This window comes from Garra rufa, chromosome 4, assembly GCF_049309525.1.
Source record: "Garra rufa chromosome 4, GarRuf1.0, whole genome shotgun sequence".
NCBI classification, from domain to species: Eukaryota; Metazoa; Chordata; class Actinopteri; order Cypriniformes; family Cyprinidae; genus Garra; species Garra rufa.
The window spans coordinates 54702871-54726748 of record NC_133364.1 but is presented as its reverse complement, the minus strand read 5'-3'; the positions used below and the strand labels follow the sequence as shown (position 1 = coordinate 54726748).

Sequence of the window (23878 nt, the reverse complement as noted above, 5' to 3'; positions counted from 1 at the left end):
GGAGTTTGTTATTCGTGTTTCTGATCTGAATCACTAACAGAGAGAGAAATCAGACTGATCTGTGGATGCGCTTTACTCTCTCAAAATAACGTTCATTATTAGATCAAATATTACAATATTACACGCAATAATTATAAAGTTTAAATCGCCTGTAAACCATATAAAATAGACTGAACGCGCATGAATTTAAACACTTTAAATGATTAAGACTACAAACCTTTCTTCAACTGAAAGCATTGGCTGCGTTCGAAACTGCATACTTCCATACTATATAGTAGGCAAAAAGCAGTAGGCGAGTAAAAAAGTATGTTTGAATGTTCAGTATTCATAAAAGAGTAGGCGAGAATTAGTAGGCGAGTGCACTAATTCTCGCGAGATTCGGACGAACGTCTACTTAAAGTGCGTTAGAATATGCCTACTTACCTATTAAATAGTAGGAAAAAAGAGTATGTGAAGAAAGAAGTATGTTCGAAACCTCAGTATTCATAAAAGAGTAGGCGAGAAATCCCCGGATGTCCTACTGCTTCAGCCCAGATTCTTAAGTGTTCATCTGATGCACACTTTTCAATCCCAGGAGGCCACAGGAGGCCAAAACGTCCTTATCGAGCATGATTGGGAACCACAACGAGATTGTTTACAAATGTGAGTATTACAAACCAAAACACGGTTCCCTGTCTTAAAAATCGTATTTGTTGAGCTACTGTATCGTAAACTGCTGATTTGCATTAGGTGTCAATACGTGTAACGTTAAAATATATTTGTGATTTCGCTGTAAAACACGTTTTTATTATGTATAGCGACCATAGCATCTTAAAGATGATTACTAAATGTTTAACAACTGACAGGAACATGTTCTGAGAGAATTAAATGAGCACATCACAACACGAAACAGACATCTAAACGAGTGATGGACGTTATGTGAGTTTATGTAGAATTCTCTGTTGTCAACACTTTAGATTAATGTAATGTAAATAAACACATGTACATATAGTAACTAAACATGAGTTATCTGTTTCATTTGTCTAATAGTTTTGTTTATAAATTCAGGAGTATTTGTATTGGATAAAAAGCCAATGAACACAACAGCTACCTCATAAATGTAGTATTGAGCTCATGAATCAGAGGGAACTGAATCTTGGCTGGATGTTACAGGGACAGATGAGACAAGTATGCTTGTCTGGTGAAGAGTGATTGATGAAGCAGTGCTGCCATCAAAGGCTTTGAGTGAGTACACTACAGACATCTATTTAAACCTTAAGTTGCAGTTTATTAATAATAAAAAAACTTTAAGCACTTTTCTGATACTAGATTTCTGTGCCTTTGTTGCAGATATTTTGCAGTGGAGCAGGACCTGAAAGGAAAGGTGACAGCAGCATTTGTGGGGAAAAAAGTTAAATCTGAAACTTAATATAAAGTTTGTTAATTTTGTTACTTCTAATACAGAGATCTAATGAAATTGTGCTGTTAAAATGACAACTTTTGTATTGTATTTGTGCATCTTTGTATGATCTGAAATATCTGCTGCAGACTGGTGTATGCATCAAGAAAAGAGAAATCCACAGCAGCATCCTGTAAATGGTCAAGTGCCATCGATGAGACCCTCCATCACTCCACCTGCCCTTTGTCTCATCTGGACAAGATGTTGCTGTGGCCTCTTCATCCTCAGAGACTTAATTTCTAAGTAGTAATACTTACATTTTTTGAGTGTAAAATCCTCAAAAAACACCTGATCTTCAAGCAGCTGATCCACGTCTCCTTTGTGCAGATATTGCAAACATGGAGGAAGATGTACTAGGTAGGGTTGTTGTGTTACTGATGCTATGAGGTGTTTGAGCACCTGTTGTGCTTATTTTCATTTTATTACTAATACTAACTAACTTACAATTACAGGCTCAGGGTAAGATGGTATTTATCTTTACCAATGAACAATCATAATGAGAAAAACTAAAAACATAACTATTAGGCTTGCTTACATCACAGTATGCAATTATATACACGGGGAAATATGATTAAATATCTCTGAATAATCCAAATATTCATATCATCGTTTATCAAAAATTGGATTTGTTTTTGTTATTGATAAGCCTCAGGGATGAAAAGAGAAATTCAACAAAAATTTAAGCTAGCTTTGCGTGTGGATAAACAATTTTGAATACAAAACAAAAGAAATAACTTATTCAAAAAATAAAGAATTTGGGTTTTCCTGACAAAAATTATTTCTTTAAGAATTAAAAAATACAAAAACCTAAATGAACCCAAAACGTATCTGTTATACTACAATCACAATAAAAGAACAGCTGTTTCTTCAACATGACCACAAATGAACAAATTTCATCAATATCAAAATATTTATAGAAAGATTAATTAAACCTGTCGCTATTTGTTAAGTTGTTGCACTTGTTATAACGTCGTTGGTCACATGATAACGTCAACATGGCGGAAGACGTGCAGATCACATCCATACACAAGGAGATTTGGCTGTAGAGTACGTACTCTTTTAGCGCTCGTTAAGTAAATACTTATTGAAATTAAGTACCTACTCATTGAGTATGCGGTTTCGAACGCAGCCCATGTCCCTTCAGTGGCTTGCCTTGTTTTACCGATGTGCTGACGTTACTGATGATTGGGCGATGCAAATGTTGGGGGCGTAATTATTAACGATCCCGGGGATGTTGCGCAACAATCGGTGTTATGTTGGAATTGACCTATTTTTGATGGTCTTTTGCAAACACTAGATTTATATAAGAAAGAGGAAACGATGGTGTTTGAGACTCATGGTATATCGTGTTCATGTACTGAACTGTTATTATTTAACTATGTCAAGGTAAACACAGTTTTCCATTCTATGGCACCTTTAAGCATTTTAGAATGTCCTAAAACCGCGTTTTGAACTAAGCACTGACTGTATTTCTTAATACCTAAGTCCAAGTTCAAAATAAAGCTCTATGAACTGCTTCATTGTGAACATTTGGTGTATGAATCACTGCAAGCTGTACAGGAAGTACAGGAAGTGTTTGTCCGAACTCAGCTGGTTTTGCGAGAGAACGCAAAACATCTTTGCGAGGGAACGCAAAAAAAAGTAAAATATATTTTTTTCCACCACCCCGATTTTTTTTCTACTGACCCCAAATTTTTTTCCACCACCCCTAAATTTTTTCCACCACCATGACCTTTTAGGGGCTCCGGGGACTCTTTTTTTTTTTTGATAGACAATAACTTTATTTATCGTGCACTGTCAGCTTTAAAATTTTGCAGGTTTATGTTCACCTACAGCTACATGACACACCGCATGAAAGGTAATTTTTGAAAAGGCATAATAGGAGCACTTTAAGTAAACTGCAAAAACTATTGGTTAGTAATAGTAATAGACATTTTTAAAAGATTCAAGTTAAAATTGAATCCCATTAAAATCATGTAGAAATTATACTACAAGACATTTATGTCTTGTCCTATAAGACGATCCTATAAGACAATTCCTAATGGAATCCATGGAACAATTCCAAAATATGATAGAAATTCTAATTGGAATCCTTTAGGATTTTTTTACAAGGGAATATTTTGCAGATTTTGAAAAGGAGATGTAAACTGTTGCACTAAACTGTAGTTCCTCACAAATAGTTGTTGTTGCGAATTAGCTCAAGAGGGAAATGTATATAAATAATTAATTTATGACTAATTATGATTACAATTATTTATATCAGTTGCCAGTATTAACTGTAGCAGAATTAAATATCGCCATTGGCTAATCTGTTCGTCCAGCGATCATTCAGGGTAATTTCACATCAACTTTAAGCAATGATATTTTCTTGGCCACAAAAAAATAACATTCTTACAGTATTAATGCATTAGAGCATGTAGCTTGATCGGACATCGTAAAGGGACATTAATTTACGAGGCAGAATCAGTTTTATTAAGTAAGGACTAACACATGACTAATCTAAACTAACAAACATACAATCACTCATACATGGAGGAACGGCAAGTCAGATTGGATAAATGAGCTATTAGAGAAACAAGAAAAATTAGGCTATGAAAAGAGTCAGTTAACCACCTGAATGAAGCCATCAGTGCCATTTTACAACAGGGTTTACAAATTAAACCTCTTTTTGTTTAGTTAAATGTATGATACTTGCATTGCCTTGGTTGTTGACGAGTTGTTTGGATGCAGTCTCAGATGAAAGTCTTAATGGTTTCAAGGTTTTGGACTTGGGATTACGTTTTTCCGGGTTTGAAGAGTGATGAATTCCAAAGGTGTCCTGACTCGGTCGTGATTGGGAGTTTCTTCCAAGGTGGAAAATTAAGAAGAATGATGAGCTGAGAGAGAGAGAGAGAGACCCAGCTGAAATCCTGTGATTTTTGGGGAATGAAAAGACAAGGCTGCAGGGCCTGGCACAGTCTGAGGGTCATGGAGAGTTCTAGCTCATTTTCCTCATCTTCCTAGGAGTTTAAGGCTTCCCAGGTGCAGAAGCATCGGCTCTGGGACTTATCAACTAGAAGATGGCAAGGTGATGAGACACGGGACTAAAAGAACTGAGAAAAGCCTGGAGAACTGAGGCGAGTCACTGTGTGAAGCGTTTATCTCCTATGGGGGTCACAGTTAGGAGATAAAGGTAATTAGGAGGCCAGGGTAATTGATAATTGGGAGGTTAGAGAGCCAATGGTAACTTTTGCTTTTGGAGGGAAAGTTTACAACTCTTTGTCTGTAAGCATGATATTTGCATATGTACTGGGATTGGTTGTTCATGCAAAAACTACTAAAGATTCTTAAAACACTAATATGTTGCATAGGTATCAAAAGATAACATACACCATATACCATTTTAGATCATCAAAATATGAATTCAATGAGACCAAACATGTTATATGTGTAGTTCCCCTTCAGTCGAATCACTTCGACGTTACATGGGAATTCGCTTAGAATCCAATCATATCTGAGCCTTATACAAAAGGCCAATGAAAATTGGCGAGTGGCATTTACATGATGCGCCACGCCCCGTACATACGGGTATAAATAGCGACGTCATGCGCCAGTCAGACAGCTTCTTCGCTTCAGATCTTTCTGATGTTGAGCCTGCTATTTCTCCCTGCGAGACTTCTACAGCAAAACAAACAAGAGTTCTTCCTAAAAAGAGTTCCTGCTCTTTCTCCTGACGTGCTGCCAAGACTAAAAGAGCTTTCTGTTTGGCAGCCGTCAGCGATCTCCTGCGGACTGCCGTTTTCACGGCCATTACAGCCGCACTGCATTCCAGCGAGAAAGTCCCGTTGAGTGCACAGCCGCCCCGCGGCTTTTTCCCTGGGCAGACCGGGAGCTAAAAGAGCAATTTCTCACGGCTGAAAAAGACGTTCTTTTCAGAATGGCTTTTCGGCCGTGCGCTTCAGGATGCGGTAGTTTCCTCCCTCCTGCGGACAGACATGATCACTGCCTCACGTGTTTGGGGAGTGAGCACGCTGAGGCAGCGTTCATGGATGGTGAATGCATTCATTGCGAATGCATGACCATGAGCACGCTGAAGTCCCGCCGCTCGTTCGCGAGGCGGCTCCCCCCGTCTTCCTCTCGCGGTCCGTCGTTAAGCCGTCAATGCTTTTCGGCCACCGTGGCGAGACGCGGGGGGGACTTAACTGTCACCGTGCAGAACGCACCGCCGGCCCAGAAAGCCCTGCGGTCTTCTGTCACACAGCGTGGTCCCGTCGAGTTCCCGGAGCAGTACGCTTCCCCGCCCAGCGGGCTGAGCGTCTCCTTCGGTGCTCCTGCGGAGGATGAGATGTCGACCGCAGCATCAGAGGGAGAGTCGGTCGGCGAGGCGAACGCTTCGGCGGCGCGGCCCCCTCCAGAGGTGGCCGCTCCGTCTGAGGCCCACGGGTCGGCGGTACCCACAACTTCAATAAAAGAGCAATTTCCTTCACCTCCGGGGCCTCGGCCCCGTGTTCCCGTTCCGGGCGGCACCAGGATGCCCTCTCGGAGCCGGATACGGAGCTGTCTTTCGCCAGCGCGGGAACCGTGCAGCCGATCAGCTCTCACGGCAGTCCACCCTCCCTGGAGAATGGCGACTCCACCCCGAGTCAGTCCAGCTGATTTGGAGGCATTTCGGGGAGGCCCAGATAGATCTGTTTGCCTCCCCCGAATCCTCCCACTGCCAGCAGTTCTTCTCCCTCAACGAGGTATCCCTCGGCAGGGACGCTCTGGCCCAAAGCTGGCCTCCGGGGCCCAAGTACGCCTTTCCCCCAGTGAGCCTCCTTGCACAGACCCTGTGCAAGATCAGGGAGGACGAGGAGCAGGTTCTCCTGGTCGCCCCATACTGGCCTGCCAGGACCTGGTTCCCAGAACTCATTTCCCTCGCGGCAGCCCCTCCCTGGAAAATCCCCTTGAGGAAGGACCTTCTTTCTCAGGGGATGGGCACTATTTGGCACCCACGTCCCGATCTATGGAACTTGCACGTCTGGCTCCTGGACGGGACGCTTCAGACCTCGCCGGCCTTCCACAGGCCGTGGTAGAAACCATCACTCAGTCCCGAGCCCCCTCTACAAGGCAGGCGTACGCACTGAGGTGGGGTCTATTCGTCGACTGGTGTTCCTCACGAGAACAGGACCCACAGAGATGCACGATTGCAGTAGTGCTTTCCTTCCTGCAAGAGAAGTTGGAGCGCAGGCTGTCCCCTTCGACTCTCAAAGTGTATGTTGCCGCTATTGCCGCACATCATGATGCAGTGGATGGATCATCCCTAGGTAAGCACCCTCTGGTCGTGAGATTCCTCAGAGGCGCCAGGAGGATTAACCCTCCCAGACCGCGCCTCGTACCCTCTTGGGACCTCTCCGTCGCCCTCCAGGGCCTGCGGGGACCTCCCTTCGAGCCCCTCGCCTCAGTTGAGCTTAAGTTTCTGTCATTAAAGACAGCGCTCCTGACTGCGTTGGCCTCCATCAAGAGGGTGGGGGATCTGCAAGCTTTCTCTGTCGACGAAGCGTGCCTGGAGTTCGGGCCCGGCGACTCTCACGTCATCCTGAGACCCCGGCCCGGCTATCCCAGGTAAAAAAAAATGTGCACTAAAATACATTTTATTTAAGTATACTTAGTACACTTTTCAGTAATGTACTAAAAGTGCTCTATTTTCGCGCACTAATTTTGTACTTATTGTACTAAAAAATAGTATTAAGTATATTTTAAGATAAACTTAATACCATCTAAGTGTATTCAACTGTGCTATTTTGAGACACCATGAAGATGAACTAAAATGTGCTTTTAACATACTATCTCAGCATTTCCAAATATGTATTTTGTTACCACTTATAATAGAATTGAAACATATTTCATAAACCTTTAAATATACTAATTAAACATAAAAAATAAACTTATTGCTTATTTAAAATACATGAATAATATATAACAAATGTATACAAAGCATATTTATAATGTATTGGCCACATATTTTTTTTTATAAAAAATACACTTGTTGATTATTTAAAATACACAAATAATATTTAATAAATGTATACAAAGCATATTTATAATGTATTTTTTTATTAATAAAAATATGTGGGCAATACATTATAAATACGCTTTGTATACATTTATGATATATTATTCATATATTTTAATTAATTAGTGTATTATAATGAATAAAAATGTGTGGGCAATACATTATAAATACGTTGTCACGAAGCGTGTAGGAAAGCGCAAAATAACGTCTCCAATAAAAAGTCTTCAATAAATCCTCAGGCAGAGTAACGATAGACAGGAATGGCTGGAGAAGATGTGCACACAACGAAGGAACATAGGTGTAACGCTTGTAGCCAGACAAAGAAACATTGGAAATCAAACAAACTTATAAAGGGGAGATAATTACAACAACAGGTGGAGGAGATCACACTAATGAGCAGGAAGACCAAAAAAAGGCATGGGAGAAACCAAACAGACAATCTAACGGGGGAAACACTGGGAAAAACCAAGGCAAACAGTCCAAGGGCGTGGCATACGCTTTGTATACATTTATCATATATTATTCATGTATTTTAAATAATCAACAAGTGTATTTTTTTATTAATAAAAATATGTGGGCAATACATTATAAATACGCTTTGTATACATTTGTTATGTATTATTAATGTATTTTAAATAATCAATAAGTTTATTTTTTATGTATAGTTAGTATATTTAAAGGTTTATGAAATATGTTTCAATTCTATTTTAAGTGGTAACAAAATACATTTTTGGAAATGCTGAGATAGTATGTTAAAAGCACATTTTAGTTCAATTTCATGGTGTCTCAAAATAGCACAGTTGAATACACTTAGATGGTATTAAGCTTATCTTAAAATATACTTAATACTATTTTTTAGTACATTAAGTACAAAATTAGTGTGCGAAAATAGAGCACTTTTAGTACAGTACTAAAAAGTACTTGCTGTACTTAAAATGTATTTTAGCACTTTTTTTACATTTTGTATTTTTTTAACATATTACTATTATACTTTAAACTATTCTTAAATATATTTGTAAATGTTTAAAATGAGGGTTCAAGTGTACTTCTAGTTGTAACTAAATATATTTTTTAAAATACAGATATAGTATGTTAAAAGCACATTTTAGTTCAATTTCAGGGTGTCTCAAAATAGCACAGTTGAGTACACTTAGATGGTATTAAGTTTATCTTAACATAAACTTAATACTATTTTTTAGTACAATAACTACAAAATTAGTGTGCGAAAATAGAGCACTTTTAGTACATTACTGAAAAGCGTACTAAGTATACTTACATTAAAGTGTATTTTAGTGCACTTTTTTTTTTTTTTTTTTTTACCTGGGGGGACCTCAAGGCAATAACGTTTTGTTAGAATTACCACACTCAAAATCAGTTTAAGTGTTAGTGCTAATAATGCATTCATATTAAGTGTACTTATAAGTACAACTTTTGAGAATTTGGACTTCTACTATAATACATTACGAATAGATTTTTAATAAAATCCATTTAATGTAAACTTAAAATTACCACACTCAAAATCAATTTAAGTGTTAATGCTTATAATGCATTCATCTTAAGTGTACTTAAGTACAACTTTTGAGAAAATCTACTTCTACTACAATACATTACTAATAGATTTTTTATATATTGACTTATTTTAAATTTAGGATTAGTAAGTAAACAGTCTACTAAAAATCAACTAATGTTTAAAACATTTAAAGCACACTTTTGAAAAACACACTAATAAAACTCTTTTGTATGTTTTTTCTGTAGTATACTTTATTTTAGTACACTAAAAATTTATTTAAGTATTACTGGTATTTAGTATACTTTTTTCAAGTGTACTAAAGTCCTACTGAAGTATAAACATACTTTTAATTAGTATATTTATAGTGTATAAACATCACACTTTTATTTAACACAAAAAAATAAAGTACTAAAAATGTATTTGCGGGTATTTAAGTGTATTTTCATTGCATTTAAGTATATTATTTTTTCACCTGGGATGTGCCCAAGGTTCCCACCACGCCTTTCCGCGATCAGGTGGTGAGCCTGCAAGCTCTGCCCTTGGAGGAGGCAGACCCAGCTATTGCGTCCCTGTGCCCAGTCCGTGCTCTGCGCACTTACGTAGACCGCACTCGGCACTTCAGACGCACTGAGCAGCTCTTTGTCTGCTTCGGAGGTCAGCAGAAAGGGAATGCTGTCTCCAAACAGAGGTTGGCGCATTGGGTGGTAGAAACCATCTCCCTGTCTTACTTGTATCAGGGAGAGCCTTGCCCCTTAGGCTTGCATGCCCACTCCACACGGAGTGTTGCATCTTCCTACGCGTTGGCACATGGCGCCTCATTAGCGGACATCTGCAGAGCTGCCGGCTGGGCGACACCAAATACCTTTGCCAGGTTTTACAACCTTCGCTTAGAGGCCGTGTCCTCCCGAGTTCTGACAGGTGACCGGGAGGACGGCTAGTGTCGGCTTGCTGCGCCATTCCCACGTGGATCCGTGCGCTATCTCCCAGTTGTTCCCTCCGGCGAACCTGGGTCCTCCATGCCCCACAGTCCGGGCTAGACGCGGAGTAGCTCTTGACTGTGCTCCTGCCGGGTCTCCTTCGCCCCGCAGGTTGTGGCTTTTTTCTCTATATTTTTCCAGGGGTCAACCAGAAGGCCTCTGTTTCCCTCATATATCCCTAAAACCCCTTATGGATATATTGAATTTCTTATTTTCACATGGACAGAATTCATGTCTCCGCCCCCCCAACCCCTGCTTCAGTTTCTGGCATCCCTGGGGACCCCCTTCTCGGGCCCCAGGGCGTTGGGAAGGTTACGTTAACGTCCGCCTGTTGACACGTCCGCCTGCCGGCACGTGGTCGTTGCGTAACGTGGCGCAGGGACGTGGCTTGTTCCATAGGGTCAGTTCCCATGTAACGTCGAAGTGATTCGACTGAAGGGGAACGTCTAGGTTACGTAGGTAACCCTCGTTCCCTGAAGGAGGGAACGGAGACGTTACATCCCCTGCCACGTCCCTGTCGTCGCGCTGACGCCGGCTCAACCCGGCTCCTCAGCGAAGAACCTGTCTGACTGGCGCATGACGTCGCTATTTATACCCGTATGTACGGGGCGTGGGGCATCATGCAAATGCCACTCGCCAATTTTCATTGGCCTTTTGTATAAGGCTCAGATATGAATGGATTCTAAGCGAATTCCCATGTAACGTCTCCGTTCCCTCCTTCAGGGAACGAGGGTTACCTACGTAACCTAGACGTTATACTACATAGTGATCTATCATAACACATGCATAAAAACATTACACAATACAAAAGACAAAATGAATGAATAGTAATAACATACACAATGCTCTGAGGATATGTGTGTTCGATTACAGAATTAATTAATGAAAGATGTCAATTCCTATGGCAGTATGTGTTCTTTTTTTAGAGTATTAGTTGGGGAAAATTCTCTCTACATACTTTTGAGTCGTAAAGTTTATCTGGTCTGGCAGAGGAGTCCTGGTTGCCATAGTAAGACCATTTGTAGACATCATGGCAGCCAGTGTTGTGGATTGGGTGAAGGGGGTCTGTGATCATTTGGTAATCTAATAAAAAAAATATTATTTGGTAAATCTAATGAACAACTCGTCACCTTGGAATTATAAGGTTCAATCTGACAATTTTATCAAAATTGAGTTATTCACATATTCTTATTCTGTGACAACTTATTTACATTATTTGATTTGTTTCTTTTGCAAGCTCTGTACATTTGGGGCCTTTTTTTAAGAAAATAAAAATGGTACTATCTACAGAAGTCTATGGAACGAAAGTGCTCAGAATGCAGATAGAACCTTATAATTCTAAGGTGATGAACTGTGTGTCTGACTGGTTCAGACCCAACATTGTTTTTTCCGAGCAACACAGCAACAAAGAATGTCGGTTTGTAGAGTAATTTACAACAGCTTCAGATGTGGCTCAACCAATCAGAATCAAGGACCGGAACTGTTTTATACATTTAGGTTGAAAATCTTTCCACACTGAGGGGATCTGTCAGCCTTCTCTCTATTGTGAATTTTAATGTGCCTGTTAAGGTTTCCTTTTAGAGTGAAACTCTTTCCACACTGTTTGCATGTGTAAGGCTTCTCTCCAGTGTGAATTCTCATGTGTGTGTTAAGGCATCTTTTACTGGTGAAACTCATTCCACACTGTTGGCAGGTCCAAGGTGTGAATTCGCCTGGGGGCATAAAGGTTTTTTTTTTCGATTGAAACTTTTCCCACCCAGATGGCAGGTGAAGGGTTTCTTTCCAGTGTGAACTCTAATGTGGTTTTTAAGTTGTAATTTTACGTGGAAACTCCTTCCACATTGTTTGCAGATGTAAGGCCTCTCTCCAGGGTGAACTCTCAGGTGGACTCTAAGGTTTCCAGTATTACTGAAACTTCTTCCACACCGTTTGCAGATAAAACTTCTCCTCTGTGAATACTCATGTGCCTTTTAAGGTTTCTATTTTCACTGAAACACTTTCCACACTGTTGGCAGATGAAAGGCTTCTCTCCAGTGTGAGTTCTCATGTGGACTTTAAGGTTTCTATTTTGACTGAAACTCTTTCCACACTGTTGGCAGATGAATGGCTTCTCTCCTGTGTGAATTCTCATGTGCCTTTTAAGGGTTCCCTTTCGAGTAAAACTCTTTCCACACTGTTGGCAGATGAAACGCCTCTCTCCAGAGTGAATTTTCTTGTGGACTTCAAATTCTCCTTGACTGAAACGCTTTCCACACTGTTGGCACGTGAATGAATTCTCTCCTGTGTGAATTTTCATGTGGACTTTAAGGGTTCCTTTTTTAATGAAACTCTTTCCACACTGTTGGCAGATGAAACACCTCTCTCCAGTGTGAATTTTCTTGTGGACTTCAAATTCTCCTTCACTGAAATGCTTTCCACACTGTCGGCATGTGAAATAATTCTCTCCTGTGTGAATTTTCATGTGGACTTTAAGGGTTCCTTTTTGAATGAAACTCTTTCCACACTGTTGGCAGATGAAAGGCTTCTCTCCTGTGTGAATTTTCATGTGGTCTTTAAGGTTTCCTTTTTGAATGAAACTCTTTCCACACTGTTGGCAGATGAAAGGCTTCTCTCCAGTGTGAATTTTCATGTGGTTTTTAAGGGTTCCTTTTTGACTGAAACTCTTTCCACACTGTTGGCAGATGAAAGGCTTCTCTCCAGTGTGAATTTTCATGTGGACTTTAAGGGTTCCTTTTTGAATGAATCTCTTTCCACACTGTTGGCAGATAAAACGCCTCTCTCCAATGTGAATTTTCTTGTGGAATTTAAATTCTTCTTGTTCAAAACTCCTAGTTCTTGTCTTTTGAGCTCTTTTTTGTGTTGAAGTATTTTTTGACTGTGACGAACAAAACACTTTTTCTCCAGTTATGAAATCACAAAGATTCTCAAACTGATCTTTCTCTTCCGTTTCAATCAGGTCTTCCCTCTCCTCTTTCAGTGCTGTTGGGCCTGAGGTGGGAAAACAAATAAATACAAGTTAACCCAAGTTTAATGCCACAAAACAGGTAACACCAATCATGTAGATTTGTAATGCATGTATGCTAGATCTCATATCATGGTGTCCAAACCTGATCATGGTCGGCTGGTGCTATACAATTTATTTAATCTAATAATAGTTTAGGAAACCTAGATATAGACTAATCTCAATTATGATGTAAAATTTACACGGGGGCAGCCGTGGCCTAATGGAGAGAGAGTTGGGCTTGTAACCCAAAGATTGCCGGTTTGATTCCCACACCGGTGGGGACTGTGAATAAACAGCGCTCTTTCCACCTCCAACTTCAGTCCATGACTGGGCACTAAACCCCCAGTTGCTCCCCGGGCACTGGAGCAATGGCTGCCCACTTCTCCAGTGTGTGTGTAGGAAATGTATATTTAATTTCGGAGCTCTAGCCGCTTTTAATATGCCGTCTGTTGAATCTGCAGTTTTGAATCCACAACATTTTACTCTCACTATAGTGATCGTATGTGCGCTATGTAACGTTATATTGCAGCGACACAAGTACTTACCACATAAGTTCAGATGCTTGTTAGTGATGCTCAGGATCTGTAAATCATTGGCCATCATCAGCGCAGTCAAATCTCCATTTATGTGGTAAGTGAAATCTTATGTACTGCAATGTAACAGGCTAGCGCTAGCATTAAGCAAACCATGTCCCTTCAGTGGCTTGCCTTATTTTACTGATGTACTGATGTTACTGATGATTGGGTGATGCAAATGTTGAGGACATAACTATTAACGATCGGGACTATTGCGTAATAGTCTGTGTTATGTTGGAATTGACCAATTTTTCAGTGGTCTTTTGCAAACACCAGAATTATATAAGGATGAAATGGTGGCTTTTGAGACTCATGGTATGTCATGTCCATGTACTGAACTGTTATTATTCAACTATGCCAAGATAAATACAGTTTTCCATTCTATGCCACCTTTAAAGTCATGTGAGAGACAGAGAGAGATCAAGGCAAAATAAAGAGACTGAAATGAAAAATGGAAGTGAAGGTGCAGTTCATTAGAGGACTTTTAATTATTTTGCATGTTACATAGTCTAACGATATAAACCTTTTTTATGTGATGACCATACAAAAATAGTGTTTCTGTGTTTCAGAGATTGTTGTGGGTGTATGGGATGGCCTGGATGAGTGTGAGATTTCCCAGCCTGAAATTTTGTCCCAGTCCACCCCTGATCTCCAGCTTCAGGGAACGGAGGGAACATTGTAATCATAGAGAGTGAGGGGAGGACTGCTGTGCCAACTAACAGGGAGGCAAAGATGGACTAACATTTTTTGGTGCCTCACAGAACACCAGGGAGCAGAGGACTCAACTGCTTGAAATCAAAGGAGAACTTAGAGGCTCATCTTGGGAGCGACATGCTCATAGGCAACCCTCTAAACTGAATTAGGGTTAGGATAGCACCGCCAACTAAACCGTAAGAGCAGTCACATGATTGGAGCTCCGGAGAGCAGCATGCTCATAATTGACCCTATAATGAGCACAGAGGTAGTCATCAGGGAGGCCAGTTAGGAAAGGCCTAATACACCTGGTATGGTTGGCTCATGAAGCTCCATGGAGCAGAGGACTTAACTCTTAGTGAAGAGAGGGAGACTCAGACATTTTCCTTGGGAGCAGCGAGCTTTTAGGAGACCCTCGAGAGCAGGGGTGGAGAACGTCAGTCCTGGAGAGCCGCAGCCCCACAGAATTTTGCCTCAACCCTAATCAAACACACCTGAACAACATAATCAAGGTCTGAAGGGTTACTAGAAAGCTACAGGCAGGTGAGTTTTAATTAGGGTTGGAGCTGAATTGTGCAGGGCTGCGGCTCTCCAGGACTGGAGTTCGTTCCCCCTGCTCTAGAAGGGAGCACTGCCAAGCTCAAAGACAGGAGCAGCCTAACAGGGAGGCAAAAAGGGCCTAAGAACCTGATATGACTGCGCACAGAGCTCACAGAGAAGAGTCTTTAGCTCTCAGATAGAGAGAACTCACATGCTCCATCTGAGACTGGTAGCTTTATCAGGCATTACATGCAGACAAAATGAAAATTACATTAAACATTTTCTGAAGGCAGTCGGTTTCTTTCAGAGATACAGTGATATAAAAACATTGATTTTGAAACATATAGTGCTCATGTTTATTCAACAAAGTCAAAGCCTTCTGGAAAATCTATTTGTGGCGGTCAGTTTTGATATTGTGGTGAGTCGCCACAAATAAATCAATGTATGGGAAAACTGCAAAAAAATGCTTTTCTTGCTTCGGGGTAAGAAAACTAATCTTGTTTTCTGTTTGAAATAAGATTATTTTTCTTTCCCCATTGGCAGATTATTTTGCTTGTTCTAAGCGAAAACTACTGAAAACAACAAAATAATTTTTACTTGTCTAGAAAATCCTTCTTGATTTAAGAATTTTTAGATATTTTGGCTGGAAACAAGACAAAAAAAATCGAAGAAAAGTATTTTTTGCAGTGAAACACCACAGCACAACAACCTGAGCCCAACTCAAGTCTACTCATCAACTTAACTTTACTCGCATTTGTAGTTGGTGCCACTAGACAGACTGATAAACAGACACATGCTGGTTAACTTTGGGCCTGGTGCCTGCGTGAAACAGTCTATACCAGAGGTCCTCAAACTCTTTACAGTGGAGTGAGCACTGCTACTTAGACCAAAGACACCTTTTCCATTAAGGGATAATATTACATTCATTTATAGGTGCATTTTTTGCCTTTTATCAAAGCAAACACTGCTTCTTTTTTTTTGAAGACGCACACCAGTTCTGTTGTGGATTTTGTTGGAACTATAATTATTTTGTTGTAAAATATAACAGTATTCACAATATTGTGTTTAAAATTTAGGCTACATTTAAAATGTAAAATGTTCACTTAATATTACTTTTTTGTTTAACTTACATGAAATCAACATTTGCAATCGTTTGGGTATTCAGGGAAAATAGCAATCTTGCTTGTATTTTAAACATGAAAAACAATAACTGTTTCTGTATCGAAGAGAGTTTCTTAAATCAGTCTGTCAACATTTGTTCTTCATGCTATTAAGTGCTACAAATCTACTTTAAAGACACAGTGAACAGCAGCGTGATTTGCTAAAGCAGCACTCTGTGGGCATTCAATCATACGCCGCTGCTGGTGTGGATGCAGTCAGTTTGGACTGCAAAAATTAGGTAACTTGATGTAATTTGACCGTTTACTCACATTTAATGGTTTTTATATTGAAAGTAGAATTTGGTTTGTCAGAAGTACTTGCTTAGTTTCAATGTTACTTTAAAAATGTGGGGTACAGTTAAATGAATGCCAAAACACAGCATTTTGTTTGCATGCCCCCTTTATCACCTCATGCACCCCGGTTTGAGAACCACTGGTTTATACCGTTCTCATGACAAAATACAGTACCTTCTTATATAAGTATGACCTACTGCTACAGTCTGATGCTCCTAAACAGTGGTCATCATTTATTCACTTGATTATATGTGACTCTGGACCACAAAACCAGTCATAAGGTTAAATTTTACAAAACTGAGATGTATACATCATATGCAAGCTCAATAAATAAGCTTTCTATTGATGTATGGTTTGTTAGGATAGGACAATATTTGGCCGAGATACAACTGTTTGAAAATCTGGAATCTAAGGGTGCAAAAAATCAAAATACTGAGAAAATCACCTTTAAAGTTGTCAAAATTAAGTTATTAACAATGCATATTACTAATCAAAAATTACATTTTGATATATTTACAGTAGGAATTTTACAAAAAATCTTCATGGAACATGAACTTTACTTAATTTCCTTATGATTTTTGGCATAAAAGAAAAATCAATAATTTTGACCCATACAATGTATTTTTCGCTATTGCTACAAATATACCCCAGCGACTTAAGACTGGTTTTGTGGTCCAGGGTCACATATTGATATTATTTGAATTATTTTCTTTATTTCCTCTCTTTATTTATTTTATTGATTTTGTTCTATCTTCTTTCCCCTTTTCCTAATTTTCCCCCTCCTTTTCTTTTGGAAAAACTACTTTATACAAGATATAGAAGTGTACAACTCATACATTACAATCTTACACCTCACATTATTACATCTAAATTTAACCTGAATGTTTGTTTTGTCTTAATTTTTTCTTTTTTTATTGTCAGAATTGCTTTATATTTACAGCACTGTTTTCTCCTATTTTGTACTGTTTTTCTGTATGTCCTACATTGTCTTGTTCTAAAAAGAAAAAAGAAAAAAAAATTCAGTAAATGAAATGATCTTACTAGTAGAACTGCATTATAATAACAAATGTAGTGTGAAAGCAGGATATTCTCAGCTGCACTTGAAGGCAGTGTTAGTATTTGTCATGTGATCTCAACACCTCTGTAGAATGTCTCAACATTTCTACACCTGTGTGACATTATTCATAAATATCATTCATTTCAGCTTTGAGAATAAAAACCAACCTGTTTGTTCCTCAGTATCTTCATGTTTGACTTCGAATGTTTCTTCAATCTTCATGTCTTCATTCTCCTTTTTAATAAATGCCATCCCTGTTTGTTCCTCAGTATCTTCATGTTTGATGAATGTTTCTTCAATCTTCATGTCTTCACTCTCCTCTTTAATAAATTCCATTTTTTAATAGTGTGTCACATGGATCTCTGTTGATTCTTTGTGCGTTTGTACACTTTGTCCTGTGCGTCTCAATCAGCCCCTAGTTCAGTAGTCAGTGCACTGGTAAGACAGTCAGAGATCGAGTTAATAGACTTATACATAAAATGTAAAAAATATAAACTAATTACACAGTACAATCATATTTAGATATGCTACTTTTTATTTATATTTAGTATTCAATTATTTGTACATCATATCTAATTACACGTTCATGAAATAATGCTCGGTTGTCTTACACTCGTTTGTGTTTATTGTTGTCGTTCGTAGTCCGCGTGCCGCTGAATCGAATCACTGAATCATTTAACAAATGATTTGATTCAAATGATTCGGATTCTCAGTTTCTCTCATCACTTCTTATCATCACACGATTGATTCATGATATAGAGACGCACCTTCTCTGTTATTAAAGGCTACATTTTAAGACTACTTTATACACTAAATAAAGCATTACAACGTTATATTTATTTTACATAGCTTGTAAATTCTTTAACTGATGTAACAGTTAGCATTGAGTTAAAAACTTTAAAACCACAAACCTTTCTTCAGGTGAATCACAACAGATGAGGAGCTCAGCGCATCTTTATGACGTCACATCACCAGAGCAAAATAAAAGTCCCATTGGTGCACTCCTCTCTAGAATCACAAACACATGCATCATAGAAATGTATATAGAATAGAATTTCATATCCACATGATGATAATTCTAAGTTATTAACATCGTAAATCTAGACATATTCTCTAATTCTCTATATTCTCTATATTTTTATCCATAACATGTGCATATGCTTTCTATACCTTGCCATTAAATTCACATAAAACTAGTTAATGCTGCTGTAACTGTTACAAAGGGGGTGTGATGGCACATTTGATCTATCACTGTTTTAACTACTGTAATCAATCTTAATCTTAATCAAAGTTATTTTTGTTTGTTTGTGTATTTATTTATTTATTCCTCTTTTGGAAAGTCATTGAAACACTGTCAGGGATTTTATTTTTCCTTTGCTATAGGGGCAAATGAGAACACAAAAAAATACATATTTGTCACAGTTTCCATTTACCACTACAGAAGTTTACAAAACTATGACTACTTCAATTTCTGAGAACCCCATAAATATAAAAAAGGGTCTATATACAGACAAAGTCACATGTTTATGTCAATAAAAAAAAATTTATGCATGAATTTTGTCAGTCACTTGCAGAGTTAAGAATTTGGGATGAAGGACATCCTAAATAATTTGTATTTGCCAGAGGGACAGTTTCTGCCAGAATACTCCTTGATTTCTTCCTCATCCTTTCTGTAAAAAGTTGAGTTAAGAGCTTCCCAGCTAACAAAGTTATGTTCTAAGAAAGTTTTCCAAACGTTCTGTTTTGGTTGTGGGAACGTGATTTGAAATGTCCTAGAAATGTGGAAATGTCCAGTTTGTTTAATGTTGCTGTACCTTAACATTCCTGCAACATTCTTTCCACCTCAATTTCACCATTAAATACAACGTTCAAAGAACGTTGATTTGTAACATTCTAAAAACGTTAAATTGTCCAGTTTTTTATGTTAGCACAACGTTATCTTAAGGTTAGCATAACATTCCTATAACATTCATTCCATCTCAATTTCACTATTAAATACAACGTTCAAAGAACGTTGATTTGTAACATTCTAAAAACGTTAAAGTGCCCCTATTATGCCATTTAAAGGTAGCTAATATTGTTTTATGAGTCTCTTAAAACAGGTTTACATGTATGCAAGTTCAAAAAACACTTTAGTTTTCTCCAAAATAGATTTAATTTTACCCCGTTTCTAAATGATTCGTAAACGACTCGTGTGAAGCAGTTTGAAGAATCAGTCTCTCTAAACCCCTCCTTTCCGTGAGCCCTCACTGATGTGACTGGTCAGATGGCGCAGTCCCTTCTGATTGGTCTACCGCTACAGCGTGCGTCGCAAAACGAAACGCCGGGCACACCTCTACGTTGTGAACTTCAACATTGTATTATGCATAACACTGCATTAAGCCATCGTTTATCATTACTTAAACTAATAAGGCAGACAGACAGTCAAGCTGCATCAATCACAATTTTTAGACTACATTGCACTCACAGCTGAACAACAGAACTACAGAAACGCAAGTTAGCCGGTTACCAAGACATGTGCGGGGTTGTTACACAACATAACGTACACAAAGACGTATTTTGAACGATCGCTAGAAAATACAATCATCAATTATTAATCATACTTACAGGTAGAAGTTCAGAGGAGCAAGCCGGTCTAAATAAACTGGGCACTGATCCATTTTTCAAAACCAAGCGTTTGGTGAATCTCGCGTTGTACTCCCCAAGATTGGAAAAGTAGTCATCAGTAAAATGATGCGAATTTTTGAATTGTACTGCTGAGGTGTTGTTGAAAAAATGAATGTTAACCACTCATTCTTTGTAGATTCATCTTTCACAGCGCAGGATACAGCGTCCTCTTGACATGATGTAATCCACGTGAAAATTGTACTGTTTGTGGGCGGGCAAGTTGTTTGCGACATAGTGGGTGGACATTATGCAAATGTGTAGCTCGTGACGTGTGGCCGTAACAGAAAAAGATTCAAATTGCTGACGACTCGTTTAAGCAAAAGTGAACCGACTCTTTTTTTTGATAGACAATAACTTAATTTATCATGCACTGTCGGCGTCACAACTTTGCAGATAGTTTATGTTCACATACAGCTACATGACACACTACATGAAATATCATATTTGAAAAGGCATAATAGGGGCACTTTAAATTGTCCAGTTTTTTAATGTTAGCACAACGTTATCTCAAGGTTGGCATAACGTTCCTATAACGTTCACTCTACCTCAGTTTCAATTATTAATACAACGTTCAAAGAACGTTTATTTGGAACATTCCAAAAACATTGCCCACATTCTTTAATGTTAATTTATGGATAGAATAATGTCCCTGAACCATTCTTTTAACTTTATTTTTTATTAACACAATGTACAACCATCCCAATAACATAACATTGTGAATTAAAAACATTTATTATATAAACTGCACACTTAAAAGAAAAATGTTACTTTATGGTAATGATATGGTAAAAACTTGAAAAGAAAACAACGACAACCCTTGTTAACCCTTAAGTTATTTATGATAAGTATTATAATTATTTACTATAAGTAAATCAAACATGATTCAAAGGTAGTTTACAAATGTTATACAAATGGAAAGCTTCATTTCATGCACCGTAGATTCTTTTTCTTTCTTTATTTCTGCCTCTTACTCCGATTGGCTGACAAATTATTGTTATTTTACCCTTTGCAATTTTGTGAAGGAATGCACAAAAGACTGGGATAAGCATCTTGATGCTGTGATGTTCGGACTCAGGGACGAAAAAGCAAATGACAACAAAATTTTCACCTTTTTTTTTTTATTTTTTTATGATGTTCGGGAGGGAGGCCGTTATGCTTGTGAGGTTCCAGAGCAATACAGGGTAACTGAAAATTCAAAACAAATTAAAAGTTAAGTAACTCCTTAAAGGGTTAGTCCCCCTTTTGGAATCTTAAAGTGCCCCTATTATGCCTTTTCAAATATGATATTTCATGTAGTGTGTCATGTAGCTGTATGTGAACATAAACTATCTGCAAAGTTGTGACGCCGACAGTGCACTATAAATTAAGTTTTTGTCTATCAAAAAAAAGAGTCGGCTCACATTCGCCTAAACGAGTCGTCAGCAATTCGAATCTTTTTTCTGTAACGGCCACACGTCACGAGCTACACATTTGCGTAATGTCCGCCCACGTTCAATTTCGCGAACAACTTGCCCGCCCACAAACAGTAGGCCTACCATTTTCACGTGGATTACATCATGTCAAGAAGACGCCCTGCGCTGTGGGAGTGAATTTGTTTTATATGCCCTTCCGAAAGATGAAACTACCAAGAACGAGTGGTTAACATTAATTTTTTCAACACCTCAGCAGTCCAATGCCAATCTTGTGTTGTGTTCGCGTCATTTTACTGATGACTGTTTTTCCAATCTTGGGGAGTAATGTTACAACGCGAGATTCACCAAACGCTTGGTTTTAAAAAATGGATCAGTGCCCAGTTTATTTGGACCGGCTTGCTCCTCTGAACTTCTACCTGTAAGTATGATTAATAATTGATGATTGTATTTTCTAGCGATCGTTCAAAATACGTCTTTGTGTACGTTATGGTGTGTAACAACCCCGCACATGTCTTGGTAACCGGCTAACTTGCGTTTCTGTAGTTCTGTTGTTCAGCTGTGAGTGCAATGTAGTCTAAAAATTGTGATTGATGCAGCTTGACTGTCTGTCTGCCTTATTAGTTTAAGTAATGATAATGATAAACGATGGCTTAACGCAGTGTTATGGGTTGTACGTTACAGTGTTGAAGTTCACAACGTAGAGGTGTGCCCGGTTCGCTTACAAAAGCAAATTGCAAGCACTTTCCACAGTTATAATATGACACCCACTGAGAAACGTCCTGCTCCAGTCGTGCTTGCAAAACAGTTTCTTGTCGATGTGCCACTTCAACCGTTTCATCGTCAGGCTATCTTTTCTATGCATTAACAGGTCTCCACAGCTGTCATTCAGTTATGCCAATGGGCGTTTCGTTTTGCGCTGAAGCGGTAGACCAATCCAAAAGGACTGCACCATCTGACCAATCACAGCGGTGAGGGCTCACTGAAAGGAGGGGTTTAGAGAGACTGATTCTTCGAACTGCTTCACACGAGTCGTTTACGAATCATTTAGAAACGGGGTAAAATTAAATCTAATTTTTGAGAAAACTAAAGTGTTTTTTGAACTTGCATACATGTAAACCTGTTTTAAGAGACTATTACAACAATATTAACTACCTTAAACGTGGCATAATAGGGGCACTTTAATTTTCAAGGCTCTACATTATTCAGTCCCAGAGATATGGGGATCTCAATGAGGCTCCATGTCCAGATTGTTGAATATTACCCATTTACAGTAGTCGAAAATCAAATGTTGGTCACTTTGTTTACAGCTGACACTTATTTTATTTAAAGAGCAATGTCCAAAGAGGAAATAGGCTAATGGTAAATTAGAATTGTATGTTGTTTCCCTCTATCAAAACAATTGCACAGAACATACATGTGTAACAGGTTGAGAGAGGCGTGAGGCAGGCAGATCTAGGTGCAAGCTTTTATTAGAAAACATGGTCAGAAACAGTTGATTCATCAACTGGGTCATATAGATAGTCATCATGTTTGTTTTTGAAGCATTTCTGTTCACCTGAAAAAAAAAAAGTCATGAGTCTTTTTCATTTTTGACTGGAGTATCCCTTTAAGCAAATATTCTTTGTGTGTACTATATGTGTCTGTCTTATTTTATTTTTTTTTGTACTTAGCTCTGTTTTCAGATGAATTCAAATGGGCAGAATTGTACATCAGTAAGTAATATTAACAACTCCATAATATTTTTAAGAGGTTTTATATTTTATATAAACATTTATGTGTAAAAGTTGTGTGTGTGTGTGTGTGTGTGTGTGTGTGTGTGTGTGTGTGTGTGTGTGTGTGTGTGTGTGTGTGTGTGTGTTCACTACTGTGTGTGTGCACTTGGATGGGTTAAATGCAGAGCACAAATTCTGAGTATGGGTCACCATACTTGGCCTCATGTCACCTCCTCTTCCTAAGAGAACAGGCAACAACACCAGCTGGTAAGACCTAAAAATATTCCTAAATGCAAAGCTGTCCTATTACCAAACCATAGAGATGTCAGCACCTGATGAGTACATTATCTATGGTGCAGACGTACAGTATGATACAGTAACACAAAATAAAGCTAGTATAATAGGCCTGTAATATGTCATAAATATCATAACCATTACAGACTAACTCACAATAACTTACTTGGTTTATAATTTCAGGCCTTCCAAGACACAATGCTGTCTTTCAAAAACAGTCAAAGGCAACACAAACTTTCACAAATGGCGTCATGGAGGGAGTGATTGGAAAGGATCCCACTGTCAAATTCAGAGACTCTGGCAGCTAACATCGGCTTACAACCAAAACCCGTCAAGGAAGATGTCCTAAGAGCCTACACATCAAGGTCCATCAGGGAATCTGTGATTGTCATCTGTAACTCAGAATAAACAGAAACACTCCAGCTCCTCATACATCATTCCATCTTCTCTCTCTCTCTCTCTCTCTCTCTCTCTCTCTCTCTCTCTCTCTCTCTCTTATATATATATATAT

General features: G+C 38.7%; 1 protein-coding gene and 1 pseudogene across 1 annotated transcript in view; one reads left to right on the top strand and one right to left on the bottom strand.

The window, feature by feature from the left end:
- LOC141334162 (uncharacterized) overlaps positions 1–23878 on the top strand; it is a 181307-nt gene that overhangs the window by 109593 nt on the left and 47836 nt on the right. The window lies entirely within an intron of this gene.
- The window catches only part of LOC141334161 (uncharacterized), a 336215-nt pseudogene continuing 323589 nt past the window's right edge, over positions 11253–23878 (bottom strand).